Below are 18,884 nucleotides of genomic sequence, written 5' to 3'. Positions count from 1 at the left end.
TTCTTCTGCCTCATTTAGTCTATTCTTGGTTTCTTCTAGTGTGTTATTCATTTCAGTAATTTTATTCTTCAACTCTGTGTGGGTATTTTTTATATTTTCCAGCTCTTTTCTAAAAACTTCACTCTGTGCATCTATAATTCTCTTGAGTTCTCTGAACATCCTCACCATCTTCATTCTAAACTCTTTCTCAGATAAATTGCCTATCTCTTCATCAGTTATTTCTTCTCCTGGGATTTAAGCTTGTTCCTTTGCTTGAAGCATATTCCTCTGCCACCATATTTTTTCTAAATTTCTATTTGTATTTTTATGTAGATTACTTACATTTCTTGACCTTGGAGAAGTGGCCCTCCATATGAGATGTCCTATGCATCCCAGGAATGCACTCACCTCTTGTCACCCAGGGGCTAGGGCCCAGCCAGTCCCAGTGTAGAGTTTGACCTGTTTGTGGATTCTTTCCACAGGCTTTGGGATTCTTATTTTCTAATTTCTGGTATCTGCCTCCTGGCGGATGAGGCTGGACTAGAGGTTTATACAGGCTTCCTGGGAGGAAGAGTTGGTGCTTGCCCACTGCTAGGTGGAGCTGGGTCCTGGCCTTCTGGTGGGCAGGGACATGTCTAGGGATATGTCTAGGGGCATGTCTAGAGGCAGCTGTGGGCTCAGGAAGACTGCTGATGGGTGGGGCATCATTCTCATACAGTATGTTGTTTGGCCTGAGGTTTCCCAGCACTTAAGCTTACAGGCTGTTGGGTGGAGCCAGGTCTTGGAGACAATAACCAAGGCAAGATGTCAGTCTCCAGGAAAGCTCATGTAGATGACCACTCCCTGAATGTCTGTTTTCAGCTTTTATTTTTCTTTTGTAGTTTTATTAGGTAGTATGTCTCCAGCTTTTTGTCCCCCAGGATTAGCCACAGCTGCCCCCGACCTCCCCAGGTGACCCTCCAAAGCGAGCAGGCAAGTCTGGCCCAGGATCCTATGAAATCACTGCCTGTGCCCTTTTTCCTGGCACATGCTAGATTCTCTGTGTTTCTCAAGAGAGTGAAGTCTCTGTTTTCCCCAGTCCTGTGGAGCTCCCGTAATTAAACCCTGCTGCCCTTCAAAACCAGTTGTCCTGGGAGTTCTTCCTCCCAATGCTGCAAACCTGGGCTGGAGAGCCTGACATGGGGATCAGAACTCTAACTCCTGTGGAAGGGCCTCTGGAATTTAATTAATCTCTAGTTTGTGGGTAGCTCATCTAGGAGGTATGAGGCTCAATTATATTGCAAGCACGCCCTTCCTACTGACTGAATTCTCTCTTTGTTTCCAGTTGAAGATTTTTTTTGGCTAGGTTTCAGGTTTTATTTTTGATGGTTTATTAGAAGTCAGTGGTTGTTTTGTTGTGATTGTTAGAGAGGGTGAGTCCATGGTCCTACCACTCTGCCATCTTGACTGGAAATCTCTGGATATGCATTTTTTAACTTGACATGTAACAATTTTAATTTATATTTTCCTGATGATTAGGGATGTTGAGCACCTTTTCATGTACCTACTGGCCATTTGCATGTTTTCTTTGGAAAAATATTTGTTCAGGTCATTTGCCCATTTTAAAATTGAATTATTTGCTTTTTTTGCTCTTCAGTTTCATGAATTTTTAATATTTTTTGTTATATTAACCCATTATCCAATAAATGGCTTTCAAAATTTTTCTTTCATTCTGTAGGTGGCCATTTCAATTTATTGAATTTTACATGCTTTGCAGATTCTATCTAGTTTGATGTAGTCTCACTTGCTTATTTTAGCTTTTGTTCTCTGTGCTTTTATTGTCTTATCCAAAAGAATCATTTCCAGGACCAATGTCAGGGTAATTTTTCCTTACATTTTCTCATAGATGGTTTATATTTTCATGCTTGCATGTAAGTCTTTAATTAATGTCAATTTATTTTTTGTGAGTGAGATAAAATACTGATTCAGTTTTGTTCTTTTTGCATGTGGATATTCAATTTCCCAATAATATTATTGTTCTTCATTATTATTGATTGATTGATTCATTGATTGATATAAAATGTACTTGCATAACCTTAGCATCAACATAATAATAAATTATTATACAGTATTTTAGTGGGAAACCTGATCATTCAATCTTCCCAACTGAATTCCATGTAAATAGAAATTTACTATAAGGAATATTTTTGTTATAAAAGGCAATATGATCCAAAAAATGTTTAGGAGATAACCTGAGAATTTAGATGAGAGATGTATACAATTAAAATGAGAGGGGTTCCTTAAATCAGTTGTCAATAAAATATTAGACTAGAAATAGTAATGATTATAAAATGCCACTTTGCCTCTGTTATTGATAATAGCCAAAGTATTAGAGAAGTAATACTTTCAGATTAGATTGGGAAAAAGGAGATGTGAATGAAAATGAAAGTTATTGCTAATTAAAAAATATTTGGGTCTATGGACTAGTAATTCTTCAAAATGGAGCACAAAACTATTAAGCAGGATATTTCATCTGTGGTCAATCCACTGCATTTAAGAGGAAAAGCCAGTCATTTTCAGGGAGTTCATGACTTGTCATTTCTCTGGAGTCTTTTCAAATTTGTGTGTCCCCTTTATATGAAGGAGAGTGAAAGCTGATTTTAACATGCCATCCCCACGCTGTTGTGAGAAGCAGAGGAAGGTGACCCACAGAAAACCAGGGTACAGTGTAAGATGTTCTCCAGTGAATAGGAACAAGGCTGAATATGGCCAGCTGTACAAAAGGCCAGTACATCAGACCACTCTTAAAGATATCCCAGAATTTTTGTCTCATGTCGAAAAATATGCCATCCTTTACATACTGAATACTCACATTTGCATAGAAGGCAGAGACCCCACAAACACATTGAGTGCCTGGTCACACAGCACCTTGGCCAGGATGGTGCACCATGCATGGCCTGGCAATGCACACTTCAGCAGGTGCAGCCACACATAGTTGAAGTTCATGTGAAGGCTACGGCCATGGTGGCCATGTGCTGTGTCTGCTGCCAGTAGGCTTGGCCACCTGGCAGCAGCTGCTGCAGTACATTGCCGGCCCTGAAGAGCTTGGCATAGAGGACCATGTTTGGGAGCCAGGGTAACAGAAACACACGACACCAGCCTACAATGCCCCAGCCCTAGGCACCTTCCAGTCCCGCCCCTTCAATACTATTTATAAAAGAGTATTTTTTCCCCATTGTGTGTTCCTGGCACCCTTGCCAAAGATTGCTGACCGTATACACTTACATTTATAACTGGGCTCTCTATTTTGTTCCACTTTTCTATATTCCTGTTTTTATGCCACTACCATACTGTTTTGATTAATATAACTTTGTAAAATAAATTGAAATCAGGAGGGCAGATGCCTCCTACTTTGCTGTTCCTCCTCAAGATATCTTTGGCTATTCAGGGTCTTTCACTGTTCTTGCCTGATATGACTACTCCAAAGCACTTGTGATCAAACAGTTCCTCCTAGTGTCTTTTCTTTTGTTCCCCTTAGAGAAGACCCTTGTAGAGCTTACTAAACACTATTCTTTTGGTCTGAATTGACCAACCAGCCTTAGCCCAAGAACCCCAAAACACTCTAAGCACAGACCCTAATATAGGCATGTGTGCCAGGTCCTGTCTCTCTCTGTCTGCATTTTGCCTTGACCATTTTCATGTGGCCTCTTGCTGCATGACAGGCTCTTCCTCCAGGACCTATGAGTCACAAATCTATTTAAATTTCTCTGGTCTATTTTTGAACCATGGCTCACTATCCACACCCCATGCTCCACTTAAGAAGTGTTAGTTTGACAAATTCATAACACAGAAAGTTGAACATTTCAGAATAAAAGATTAGTGAACTTGAAGTTACAGTAAGATAAATAGTCCAAAATGAGGCACGGAAGTAAAAAAGAAAGAAAAAATAAATGAACAGAAATTTAGTGAGCTGTGGGGCAATATAAAGCTGTCTAACTATACATAATTGGAGTCCCAGAAGGAAGGAGTGATGTACAATTAATTAAAAAAAATAATGGCCAAATTTTTTCTGAATTTGATACAAACTATAATCCATGATATCCAAGATTCTATACCAACTAAATGCAGGAGAAATATTGGAAAAGCTATAAAATGCACACAATAAATGAAAAATAACAGTAATAAAGATTAAATCTTAAAAGCAGTGAGAAAAAAATTCATATTAAGGGAACAAAATGAGAATGACAGCCATCTTCCATTAGAATCTGTGAAAGCCAGAAACAATGGAGTAACATCTTTAAAAGTACTGAAAGAAAAAAAATTAAACTGGAGAGTAATACCCAGTAAAAATTTTTTTTTAATAAAAGATAAACAATGACATTCCACATGAAGACAGAAAGAATTAATTACCAAATGATTTGAACAAAATAAATGTTAGAATAATTTCTTCAAGGAGAAGGAAAAAGATTCCAGATGGAAATTCATATCTACATAATGACATGAAGAGACCAGAAATGATATATATGAGAGAAAGGTAGAGTTTAGATGAAATCCAAGTGAAGTTGTGTTTTCATGGGCACAGTGTTACTGAATTGGTCAACTGGACCCATGCCAGGATTCTAGCCCAGGCCAAGACCTCTTGTCTCAGCCAAGGAGGTTATTTTTTTTCCCAATCATATTCACAGAGCCAATAACAAAACCAAAGCTGAGATTGGAACATCACAAGCTTAATTCAATGGCCAAAGAATGGAGAAGCAGGAATCTAGTTCCCAAATCAACTTCTTAACACAATTCAGGTGGACACCAATACATAGGAGGGTTGAAGTAAAATGAGGAGGATTTGGAAGGAATGGGAGGAATTTTCATGACTTATCTGAAAACAAAAGTGTGGTTTAGACCTAGAACTGATGCATGACTCCTTTCCAGTCCTTGTATGGGCTTTTCTAGTTGCCAAGGCAATTGTCAACTGTCATCAGGCTGGTGAGTGTGTAGTTTAGCATGCTAGTGTATTATACTGAGTATATAATGAGGCTCAAGGTCTACTGGAGATCAAATCTTCCACCATCTTTAGTCTAGTTGGTTCTAATCAGTAATTTTTTTCTCTTTGCAGCTTCTTCCAGAAACTTAGATAAGAGTAGCTGGTTTCCATTTGGGGGAGGGGCAAGGGTATGATTCTGGAACAACGGCCTTGGTAACAAAAGCAGGATTATATGTAACTGAACTGAATTTGATCAACACCTAAACTGAATTTCAAAGTGGACTCAAGATCCTATATCCATTGAAAAAGAATTTAATATAGGTGTAGAATGTTATACCCAGAATCCCCTTATCAGAATCTCTGTATCTTAGCTGGAAATCAATGCCCCTTATCTGGGTCAAAGTATTTTAGATTCTGCAGGTTGAATTGGGATACTTTATTCTTCCTGATTGAGTTTCAAATAGCAGTGTTTCTGATAGTCTATGATTTTAGAGAAAGCAGTAGTCACTCAAAGAGAGTGACTGAAATGATACTTTACAGCTGCAATGGATCTTTGGGGAAAAACATTGTTTCCTGTTAATTTTCAACTGACTTTATCATTGTCTGTTATTTCAGTCAGATGAATAGCAACAGCAGACTCTTCAAGTCCAAACTGATTTGTAATTCCTCCAGCGCCATTTGGACACTTTCATTTCATAAACTAAGAATTAATATTAAAAGACATACAAAGAAGAACTAATACCAGTCCTTCTAAAGCTCTTCCAGAAGACTGAAAAGGAGGGAATACTCCCAAACTCATTCTATGAAGCCACCATCACCCTGATACCAAAACCAGGCAAAGACACTAACAAAAAAGAGAATTACAGACAATATCTCTGATGAACATAGATGCCAAAATCCTTACCAAAATAAGAGCAAATAGAAGCCAACAGCACATAAAAAAGATCAAGTGGGGTTCATCCCAGGGACACAAGCCTGGTTCAACATATGCAAATCAATCAATGTAATACATCACATCAACAAGAGAAAGGACAAAAACCACATGATCATCTCAAAAGATGCAGAAATTACATTTGATAATATTCAACACCCATTTATGACTAAAAACCCTTATCAAACTGGGAACATATTTCAACATAATAAAACTATACATGCTAAACCTACAGCTAGCATAGTACTCAACAGTGAAAAACTCAAAAGGTTCCCACTAAAATCTGGGACAAGACAAGGATGCCCACTATCACCACTCCTATTCAACATAGTCCTGGAAGTCCTAGCCACAGCAATCAGGCATAAGAGAGAAATAAAAGGGATCCAAATTGGAAAAGAAGAGGTAAAAGTGTCACTATATGCCAATGACATGTTATTGCATATAGAAAACCCTAGAAGATCCACACAAAAGCTACTAGAACTGATTGAAAAATTCAGCAAGGTAGCAGGTTACAAGATTAACGTTCAAAACTCAGTTGCATTTCTTTACACTAATGATGAAGCAACAGAAAAAGAAAGTAAAGAAACAATCCCCTTTAAAATAGCACCCAAAGTAATAAAAAATCTAGGAATAAATCTAACCAAGGAGGTGAAAGACTTATACATGGAGAACTATAAACACTGATTAAGGAAATTAAAGAAGACTTAAAAAAATGGAAGGATATCCCATGCTCTTGGATTGGAAGAATCAATATTGTTAAAATGGACATATTGCCCAAGGCAGTCTACAGATTTAATGCCATCCCTATCAAATGACCCAGGACATATTTCACAGAACTAGAACAAATCATAATAAAATGTACATGGAACCACAAAAGACCTAGAATTGCCAAAGCATTACTGAAGGAAAAGAAAGAGGCTGGAGGAATAACTCTCCCAAACTTCAGACAATACTATAGAGCTACAGTCACCAAGACAGCATGGTATTGGTACCAAAACAGACATATGGACCAATGGAACAGAATAGAGAGCCCAGAAATCAACCCGCAAACTTTTGGTCAACTAATCTTTGACAAAGGAGGCAAGAATACACAATGGAATAAAGACAGTCTCTTCAGCAAATGGTATTGGGAAAACTGGACAGCAGCATGTAAATGAATGAAGCCAGAACACTCCCTTACACCATACACAAAAAGAAACTCAGAATGGATCAAAGACTTAAACCTAAGACAAGACACAATAAACCTCCTAGAAGAAAATAGAGTTAAAACATGTTCTGACATTCATCTCAAAAATGTTCTCCTAGGACAGTCTGCTCAAGCAATAGAAATAAAGGTAAGAATAAAAAAATGGGACCTAATGAAACTTACAAGCTTCTGCAGAGCAAAGGAAACCATAAGTAAAACAAAAAGACAACCTACAGAATGGGAGAAAATTTTTGCAAAAGATGAAACCAACAAAGACTTGATCTCCAGAATATATGAGCAGCTCATACGACTTAACAAGGAAAAAACAAACAACCCAAACCAAAAATGGGCAGATGGCTTAAACAAGCAATACTCCAAGGAAGAAATACAAATGATCAATATGCACATGAAGAAATGCTTAATATCACTAATTATCAGAGAAATGGAAATCAAAACTACAATGAGGTATCACCTCACACCAGTCAGAATGGTCATCGTTCAAAAGCCCACAAATGACAAGTCCTGGAGAGACTGTGGAGAAAAGGGAACCCTCCTACACTGCTGGTGGGAATGCAGTTTGGTGCAGCCACTGTGGAAAACAGTATGGAGTGTCCTCAAAATATTAGGAATAGACTTACCTTATGACCCAGGAATCCCATTCCTGGGCATATATACAGAAGGAACCCTACTTCAAAAAGACACCTGCACCCTAATGTACATAGCAGCACTATTTACAAAAGCCAAGACATGGAGACAGCTTAAATGTCCATCAACAGATGACTGGATAAAGAAGATGTAGTATATTTATACAATGAAACACTATTCAACCATAAAAATGACAACATAATGCCATTTGGAGCAACATGGATGCTCCTGGAGAATGTCATTCTAAGTGAAGTAAGAGAAAGAGAAATGAAAGAGAAAGAAAAGTACCATATGAGATTGCTCATATGTGGAATCTAAAAAATAAAAGAACATAAGTACAAAACAGAAACAGACTCATAGACCTAAAATACAAGCTTGTGTTTGCCAAGGGGGAGGTGGATGAGATGTGATAGACTGGGATTTCAAAATTTGTACTGACAAGTATAGGCAGAATAGATGAACAAGATTATACTGTATAGCACAGGGAAATATATACAAGATCTTGTGTTAGCTCACAGCCAAAAAAATTGTGACAATGAATATATGTATGTTCATCTATAACTGAAAATTGTGTTATACACTGGAATTATATACAACATTGTAAAATGACTACAACTCAATAAAAAGTGTTTAAAAATAAAAGAGTGCTTGACTTTCTACAGCCCTTTTAGTTTACTGAATTTCCCAATTGGAACCTCAGTCTCTACCGCTTTTCCTTCTGCCAAGAATGATGAACATTTGTAATTTCATGTCTGGGTTGATATCCTGAATATGGTGCCCTCAGACACTTCTATGTAGATATATGCTTCCCTATTAAGAGGAAACCAGTAAGCTGAGGAAGAGTGAGTGAGAGTCAAAGACTTATTTATAAATAGTGTGGGGTCCCAGGTAGCAACAGTTGATAAATGTTAGTAAGCAAGTACAGAGGGTACCCTCAACCTACCCATCCTGAGGTTTGGAATGGACAAGACTGTTTACTAAGAAACTGTTTTGGGGGGCCATGATTGCATATATTCTGAGAGGCAGTGCAAATTTATAGCAGAAGACAAATGTTTGCAACAGTGATTGGGAGAGGACTCGTGCATCAATAACACTTAGAAAACTTTTTCTCACCTGCCTGCCACTATCCATAACTCATTTATCTTGTCCTTAACTATGCTCCTGGTTGAGAAAAAATAATAGAGAGAAAATAGCAAATAATTTCAGAATTGCAAATATGACTAAATTATAATTTAAAAGTTTTGCTTGTATTTGATTACATATCTTAGAATGCTGCAATATTGAGCTTATGAGCCCACTGAACTGTCACGGAAGATAAATTTTGCTTCTACCCTCTTATGACAGATTAACAGGAGAAAAGGCATATTAATGTTTTCAATTTTCATGCAACATAGGAGGCTTCATAGAAAAAAAAGTAAAAGCCCAAAGATTCAGTTATACGTGAGGGCTTATATATCATTTTAGCAAAGGATGATAAACTGTGGAGAAGTGACTAGACAAAGGAAAAGGGGGTTAGGGATCCTAAGGGTGGTACATTGTGAGAAGTTACCTAGGATATGCATAGATAAGGGTTGTTTAGTAAGGTATGTTATGCTGACTCATTTGATAAGAGTTGTCCTCTTCTTCCTGGTAAGGGAGAGGGAAACACATTTACAAATGGAAACTCCTCATGTGTTTGCTCTTTCTTAACTGCCTTCAATTCAAAATAAATATGTCAAAGTGACATACTTTCAGGTGGCATGCTCTAATCCCGTTCAGTAATTTCCAAAAAGTTCACTTCCAAGTAGCCCTTTAAACCTTCTTGGAATGCATTCTCTTATTGAAATAGTGTTCCAAATGATGGTGAGGCTTCTGATAGCCCACAAAGTTAATTTATAACATTAAATTCATGAGATAATGTGCATTTATTTTTCTTTAACAATATAACATTTTTATTGATTTATAATCATTTTACAATGTTGTGTGATAATGTGTATTTTAATAGAAAATAGCATAAACCAAAACTCCCATAATATACAGACAAAAATAAAGACAAATTATTTTGAACTCTTATGCTTGGGGAAAAGTAGATTTAGAGGAGCGTGAAGCTTGAGATACTATACTACTGTTGAGATTCTATAATATAAATTATGAAATTTAGATTATAAATTCTGTTCACTTGCAAGTGCCTTAGAGTAGAACATGAAGTCTTATTTTATTTCAAAATGTATGGATTTTCTTTATGCATTACTTAAAATACTCATGCATTTGCTATCTGATTCAGGTATTTTTTTTTAACCTATGAGTGTGCCAACTGAAATAAATGAACAGCCTAACAGTTAAAAGAGTTGTTTTACTTGGTGGGAGGACTCGAGCCTAGATGACAGACTCTCAGATCACTCTGAGGGACTGCTCTGAAGAGGTAGAGGAGGAGCTAGGATATATAGGAGCTTTACAACAAAGACCAGGTAGTTGGAACAATAAAAGATTGCTTGTTATCTAAAGAAAGCCAGGCATCTCAAGTTAAAGAATTTAGTGATTTTCTATGTATGGGAGGAAGCAAACATTTGGGCTCACTGTATTCATTCCTTTGACAAGCATCTAGCTATCTAGGGCCAGTATCCTGTCCTTTCTTATTCTAAGTCAGCTCAGAGGGCACCATTGTGAATGGCTGCAGAGGCTGGGCTGCAGGACTGTCCTCACGGGGGGGGGGGGGGGGGGGCGGGGGGTGGCAGCCACTGATGACTTGATTTCAGCATTCTTTGTTTACTGACAAGGTATATGGTTGCAGTATTTTCATTCACATTGCAGTATTTTCACTTACAAGTGGAACAATAGAAAGGAGAGTTTTTTTAAGATAGTAACTGGGAAATATATAGGAAAGAGAGAAAAAGAAAAGGAAGAGAAACCAAGTTATTAAGAACCTACTCTATGATAAACACCATGCTAGGGGGTTAAAAGGAGGCAAGGATTGTAGTAAGTGAAAATAATCAAGCAGTGAGGTTAAAGATAGAAGGAAAATAAGTCATGAAATGTGTGTATGATCATATTTAGAGAGAAAGAGTATGCCTAGAAAAAAACATTTTTCACTTGCTGTAAGTGTATTACATTATCAAAGTAGCACTGCTACTTTACAAAAACAGATTCTGAGTGAGTGGGAGAGGAAAAAGCAATGTCCAAGAAAAACTTATAAGCAGTTTGTTCACAGCATAAAGACTGCCTGGGTAATCAGTGCAAACCTAAGAAGAAGTTATCCTAAAACTCTAAAAGGAGAGTATTCTGAAAGAGGTGATGGGGGTGGTGTACGGTTGAGCAGGGACTAGTTACCTGCTTTTGTCCATTCTGAGTAATCTACTTTTAACCCTATTATAATTAGGTAGGAACCATCACCATATAAATGTCTGAAGGAATTTTTTAAATTTGGAATTTTATGAATACAACACAAGAATTCAGAGAATGCCTTAAAATATCTCTTTAGTGAAAATTAGATGCAATTTATTCTAAATAAGTTAAACAGATATAATCACTATAAAGATACTGAATGGAGTTTTGAGATGGGTTTCCAGTTCCTCCTAAGGATCTGATGAGAATCTAAGCCTTAATTATAAATTAAGAGAAGAAGGCCTGTTTGGTCCAGTCTGGAATCTTCTTCACTTCATTTCTTCTGAATCTTTTTCATGTCCCTGAATTTCATGTTCTTCGAAGTTGGTGTTAGAACTGCTCAGATAATTTGCAGATTATTCTCAGAATTTACTTAGGTAATTCCTCAAAGTTCCGTTTAAGAATATTTTAAAATATAAGTAGATTTTTCACAAGAGATTTGTTTCTTTCAATATCTTGTGCAAAATCTTTGTTACCTCATTTCTTTGTTAACCAGAGAAACAGCTTAGGTCTTTGTTGGTTCTGCAACTCTCTATCTAACCTGAGTAACCTTTCCTGCCCAAGTTACTCTCCAATAGTGCTCTTTTGTCTCAGCTGTTAAAATGTTTTGTGAATGGGGTGGTCTGGAGTCAAGTGGGATTATTACACATTGTAATTATTCTTCTCCTTTGGGTGGGAGGTATCACTATTTTATTAGAATCCACACTACATATGGATTCCCTCCTCCCTCTATATTGAGCAGTACCATTAAATATGCTTTGACTGTGGTAGTAAATCCAATTCTTTACACTGATATATACCTATACCTATATAACTTTTATACTGATATATACCTTTATTGTGTATCAAGCCAGTTTTTCAGAGTGTAATAATGTCCAGGGCTTACTATACACTTTTTTTCTTTAACTACTTGGCTTCCATCAACAAATATACTTTCTGAAAAAAAATAGGATTTACCAGCTTTCTCAAGTTCTTTGAGTCTAAACTTAGAGCATGTGAGTGACTAGTTAAGGAGCTGGCAAGGGTAGGAAAACTTTAATCAGAGCTGGGTTAGAATTTCTGGAAGTGAGATTATAGGCTCTGATGTCTTTGTGGTCTGTGTGAAACTACCTTGTCTAGGAAATGTTACTCTGGTAGAAGATAATGTCACCCCTGGGAAAAAGACAAGTCAGGTACATAATGGCATTTATTTACATTGTTCTAGCAACTGTACAAGGTAGAAATTTTAATGAATTTAGAGTTTGATATGCCTCAAAGACAACACATGGCTTTTGTTTATAGAATGGTTTTTTTTTATAAAAGCACTCTGTTCCTTTCCTCTGTTTTGTCATTTCCAAAAACCACAAAATCTTTCAAGACATGCATACATATGAGTTAATGTTTTCCATTCATTCAAGATCTGTTTTACTGATGTTTCAAATTTGAGATGAAAATATTTTTTTTAAAAAGAGTTTTAAGTCAGAGTAATGTTTACATCTGTTTAATTTCTTGTATGTTCACAATCTCCTGTCATATGCTCTGGGAACTCTTCCAGCCAGGGGAAAATGTTTAAGCTTTTATATATTTTGTTTCAACAAACTTAATTACCCTACAGATATTTGAACAATATAAAGATTCCAGTTATCACAATATTTGACAGTAAGGCAGCATGAACATGTGCACAGAGCTGAGAGGTATGACTGACAATTTGCTGCTAAGTGAAAACATCTTCACTTTTCTTTGGGGCTAATTACATTCTTCAATGTTATATGAGGTATTGGCTAGTTGAGAGAACATAGTTTGGTAGGTTTAACTGAGGAAAATATAATAAAGTTAATGTGCTTGCTTGGAGGATATAGAGTTACCAGTGGATTCCCTAGAAAATGAGGAGGCAAGAGTGAGTAAATGATTGTCAAATTTCATTCTTTTAATTAAATTTACATTCATTCCAGATTACAAACTAATTCTGGAAGTTGCTGGGAAAAGAAATATTAATAACACATTTTGAAAAAAATGAAATAACTTTGTATCTTTCTTGGACATTGCTGGATGTATAAGTAATTTGTCTCTAAATGTCTCTTTTTCTAAGCATTGTGACATTGAGCTCCTCTTATCACCTTATCCTAAAAAAGAGAAAGATAGCATGCATATGGCAATGTCGAACTTTATCTAAACCCTGTGCTTCCAGAAAGAAGGGACAGTTGAGAAACCTACCCCCCAATCTCTCTCGTGTGTTCTGAGAACTAACTGCCCCTACTTTTCAGATAAACCTCACATTCGCCTTCTTGATGATGAATTTTTCTTTTTCTACCTTTTTCTACCATCTCTAGAAAATCTCAGACCCCCTTCCTTTTCTTTGAGATATCCCTCATTAATGAATCTTCTCTCTATTGCAATAACCTGAATAAAATCATGTCCTTAATTTTCCAGTGCCTTGTGTCTTTGGCAGTTTGGTGCCATGACCCAGATGGAATTCCATCTTGCTTTGGATCCCTGTTTACTTTACTCAGGTAACCAGGCATCTCATGGCCTTTTTGTACTCAGTTCCTGACTGGTGATCCAGGCATCCAACAGTGAGTCTGATTCTAGGTCCTGTGTTCCAGAATCTTGTCCACTGGTAGTTAAGTAAGAACTTATTACTGAATACTCTGAATACTCACTTGATTTTTGGTACTTGCTTCTTTTGCCTTGTCTGACCATCCAGCGATCTCTGTAAATGAATTAATGATTTATAGAGATCTTGTCTCTGTTGAATGAAAATGGAAAGGAAGCTAGCTCTTTAATCTTTTCTGTTTGCCTACCTATTTTAAACTCAAATCAATGAAAGAATCTTACCTAATGATAAGAGAAAGTATTTTTGATAGGGATTGGTGAGTTTTGTAATTTTGTGTTTACTTTTGACTCAGGGATGAAATAAAATTGAAGCTATATGATTTCCATCTCTCTGTGTGGTAGTTAATGTGTCTGTAATTCATAAAAGCTTTTACCTCTCATTGTGTAAGTATGTAATACTTTCCTACCTCCAGATTGTGTATTATTGAATTAGGCTATAAAAAATCTTAAAGATCTATTCTGATTGCTTTAGCAATAAATAAATGCTTATATAAAAAGAAAATTCTTAAAATTCCCATGCACTAAGGACATTGAACTTCCAATATTTTCAGTGTGTTAGAAAATAAAAAGTAAATTTACAGAAACAAACAAATATTTTAAGAATTCAGGCTCATATAAATTAGTATATCTTTGGTAGGCTCATATAATTTAGTATATCTTTGGCAAATGAGGTTAGTTTAATATTTTTTGTTTGACAAAAACAGCTATGTCTTCTCTGGTAATCAATATTAGGTATAACATGTAGATTTTTATTCTACTTGTGTTATGTTTTTCCTAAATGATATAGGTTTACTGATTGCATCAGCTGTCATTAATTCTACTAAATGTTTAAGATTGAAAAATGTAAATATATGTTTAACCAAATTGAATCATTATTCTGATAAACTTTATTTTAACAATAATTATATTTTACAGTATATTAGCTAAAAGATAAGTTTTGAGATCTTTAGATAACTAAAAACATTTATTAATACTAACTTGTCATTAGATGTTTGTTGCTAGTAAGAAGAGTACTGAAACATTATGAAGCATAATTTAAGTTTATATTCTTTGGTTCTTGTTTTTATATGCTACAGAGAAGCTGTATCTTTGGGTTTGTTAATAAATGTGTTCATTTTTGCCACTTGGAGAAATTGTATAAAGGATATATGTGGTCGTATAAAGCTATATTGTATATATTCACAGGCTCTACTAGTCTGCTGAAAAATGCTGGTATGTGACGGTTCATAATTATCTACCATCTAGCTTTCTCTGAAAAATAGACATTATTTTACTTAAGAGTTATAATCAGTATACATGAATAAGACTCTAGTAGGAGCAATAGTGTCAGAGAGGCCCAACTTTGTATGCAAAATATGTGGGATATTTTTTTGTTATAGGGAAAATAGAGTAGTTTATCCTAAAGTAAAATATTTTTTCCAAAATGAAAAAAAAGCAAAGTATAGGACAAAACCTGAGTGGAAATAGAAAGTTGCAGAAAGTTCATGGAAAGGGAATTTTATTTACCATGAACAAACCTGGCTAAGGCTTGACTGGTCTTTTCATAAGATTTTCAAAAAAAGCTGTGTTTCATTTATTATGAAATATTACATAGATGCAAAACTAGAATTTGCTTTTTCTCTCTGTTAAGTTAACAAAATTTTCTTGGATTATTGGTTTACTCTTAATAAGAAGTTTTAGGTTATTTTTTATTTTGTGTAATCTGCCTAGATAGCAAATTTTCTATGGTTTATGTTGATTTTACTATGCCCTTGATTATTTAAAAGAACAAATGTTTCTCACTTAGGAAAATTGTAAGATTCTTTACAATCATGTTACCTCTTAAGTTTACTTTAAAAATCTTTTGTCACTGTGGTTAAACAGGTATGCAAGAATTGTTTCTCAGCAACGTATAATCCTCTCTTAATCAAGTGTTCAAATCTGACAACTTCTGATGTTTCACTGTCCCCAAATTGAATCTCATTATCTCTTGCACCTAAAACTGTCTTTGAAATTTCATAGAGGGCCTTTGGAAATCACAAATGATTTGTTCTTTTACCTTGTAAAAAGAGAGGTGCTAATAGTAATTAGTAATCATGTAGTAATGGATGAGATGCACGGCAAGAGTTGTCAAATTTGAAAGAGAGACTTAGACTTTTCTAGGTTAAATAATCAATAAATGTTATTAGTATAAATATTTTAGAAATTGTATGCTATAAGGGAAGTTCCTGGAGATTTGTCAATGCCTTTACTGTCAATATGTTTGTATTTATCAGAGTCCTGGTGCTGCTTTGCCAGGTATAAGATAATAATAGCATAGTGTTATCAGCCATTACATCAGATATTTTTTAAATGTTCACTTTGTCACAGGTTTAATTATTCAGTTTGAATCTAGCAACTTTCATTTCAGTAGTTTCTAACTGAATATTCACATCATGTCATTACCTACTGAGTTTTACTAATACACAGGCTTTTAAGGCTTACTCCAGACTGATAGAATCTCTTTACTTGATATTCTCAATAAATTCCTGGCATAGTCTTGAAACTATATTCTTGAAATAGTCATGGTAATTTATGTCTTAGGATTATGTTACATCTGAAAATTGTTTTTCTGAAGACTATGTTTATCCATTTAAAGAGTAATAGCTTTATTGAGATATAATTACTATTTTAGCCTTTTAAACATATTCATTGAGATATAATTCACATAACATATAATTCAACCATTTAAGGTGGATAAAATTCAATGGTTTTTAGTATATTCACAAAGTTGTTCAACTACCGCCACAATCAATTTGAGAACATTGTCATCATTTCCCAAATAAACTCACTACCTATTAGCAGTCAATTCCCATTTCCCCCCAACATACCCTGCCAAACCCCTACCAGCCAGCTCTCAATAAATTGCATTATTTATAGATCAGCTTATTCTCAATATTTCATATAAACAGAATAATACAAAATATGACTTTTTGTGTCTAGCTTCTCTCATTAACATAATGTTTTCAAGGCACATCCATGTAGTAGGCCTGTAGTAGTGCTTTGTTTCTTTTTATTGCTTAATAATATCCTATTGTATATATATATATATATATATATATATATATATACCACTTTTATTTTTCCATTTATCAGTTGATAAACATTTGGGTTGTTTCCACTTTTGGGCTATAATTAATAATGCTGTAATGAACGTTCAAGTACAAATTTTGTTAGAACCCCTATTTTTAATTCTCTTGGGTGTATTTCTAAGAGTGGAATTGCTGGATCATATGATAACTCTATGTTTAAACTTTTGAGGAACTACTAGGCTTTTCCCCACAACAGCTGCACTATTTCATATTCCCATCATTGATGTATGAGAGTTCCAATTTCTGCACATCCTCACCAACATGTAATTACCTTTTTATTATAGTCATGCTAGTGGATGTGAAGTGGTATCTTCAGATATAACAATACAGATATAAAGTAATAATTCTGAGACAAAATATAGCATGTTTATACCAGGAATATAGTTAGAATATACTAAAATATATTGAGAATATTAACATATAATTGTCACTTTATTTGCCATTTCGCTGATGGCTGATGATATTAAACTTTTTTTTATGTGCTCATTTGTCGTGTGTGTGTGTGTGTGTGTGTGTGTGTGTGTGTGTGTGTGTATACTCTCTTCGAAGAAATGTCTATTAATATCCTTTGCCCTGGATGGTATTATGCTTAGCAAAATAAGTCAACAGAGGAAGAAAAACACTGTATGTTGTCACTTATATGTGGAATCTGAAAAAAAAAAGCCTAGTGAATATAACAAAAAAGAAACAGACTCACAGATACAGAGGACAAACTGGTGGTTACCAGTGAGGAGACAGATATGGGGAAGAGCAAGATAGGGGTAGGGGATTAAGAGATACCAAATACTATGTGTAAAATAAATAAGCTAGAAGGATATATTGCACAGCACAGGGAATATAGCCAATAGTTTATAATAACTATAAATAAAGTATAATCTATAAAAATTTTGTATCACTATGTTGTATACCTGAAATTAATATAATATTGTCAATGAACTATACCTCAATAAAAAAAGATCCTTTGCCCAGTTTTTAACTGGGTATCTTGTATTGTTATTCTTGAGGTTATGGGTTCTTTTGTATGTTCTAGATTCAAGTCTCTTATCAGATACATGATTTGCAAAAATTTTCCCCCAATCTGTGAGCTGTATATTAATAATATTGATAGTGTACCTTGAGGCACAAAACATTTTAACTTTGATGATGTCTAATTTATTTATTTATTTTCTTTTTTTTGGTTGTTATTTTGGTATCAGATCTAAGACACAATTACCCAATCCACGGTCATGAAGATTTACACTTAGGTTTTATTCTAAGAGTTCTAGTTGTAGCCCTTCATTTAGGCCTTATTCCATTTTGAGTTAACTTTTGTATATGGTATGAAGTAGGTGTTCAAATTTATTCTTTTGCATTGGGGTATCCAGTCAGCCTAGCACCAATTTTTGGAAAAAAAAAAAAACAAAACTATTCCTTGTTCATTCAATTGCCTTAGCACCTCTGTTGAAAATCAAATGTAATGTACTATAAATGTGAAAGTTTATTTCTAGATTCTTGTTTCAATATAATTGATCTATATGTTTACTCTTATGCCAATACCACACTCTCTTGATCACTCTTTTTTCAAAGTAAGTTTTGAAATTTGAAGTGTGGGACTTCTAACTTTCTTATTTATTTTCAAGATGATTTTGATTATTCTAAGTACATTGAACCTCTGTATAAATTTTAGGACTAGTCTGGGAATTAAGAATCCACTGGATATTTTGATAAGAATTGTGAAGAACCTGTAATGAATTTAGGGAGTGTTGACATCTTAACACTATTGTTTTCCAATACTTTGACATGTCACACCTTTTTGTTTACTTATTTATATAATTATTTTGGACAAAGTTTTATAGTTTGAAGAGTATCAGTTTTGCTCCTCTTAAATTTATTCCTAAGTGTTTTATTCTTTCTGATGATACTGTAAATGGGTTTGTTTTCTTGCTTTTCTTTCTGGTTTGCTCATTGATACTTGTATATAGAAATACAAGTGATTTTTGCATATTGATCTTGTATCCTGCAACATTGCTGACTCACTTATTAGCCTAATACATTTTTAGTGGATTCCAGAGGATTTTATGTATACAAGATTATATTATTTCCCAATATAGAGAGTTTTACTTCTTTCTTTCTATTCTGGACTCT

At 34.9% G+C, this 18,884-nt stretch overlaps 1 pseudogene; it reads right to left on the bottom strand.

The window, feature by feature from the left end:
- Positions 1–2,553: 2,553 nt before the first annotated feature.
- Positions 2,554–3,080, bottom strand: LOC102531209 (mpv17-like protein pseudogene; annotated as a pseudogene).
- Positions 3,081–18,884: the final 15,804 nt, after the last annotated feature.

Source organism: Vicugna pacos, chromosome X (assembly GCF_048564905.1).
Source record: "Vicugna pacos chromosome X, VicPac4, whole genome shotgun sequence".
NCBI classification, from domain to species: Eukaryota; Metazoa; Chordata; class Mammalia; order Artiodactyla; family Camelidae; genus Vicugna; species Vicugna pacos.
Note: the sequence above shows the minus strand (reverse complement) of the source record. Positions and strands in the feature narration are given on the sequence as shown.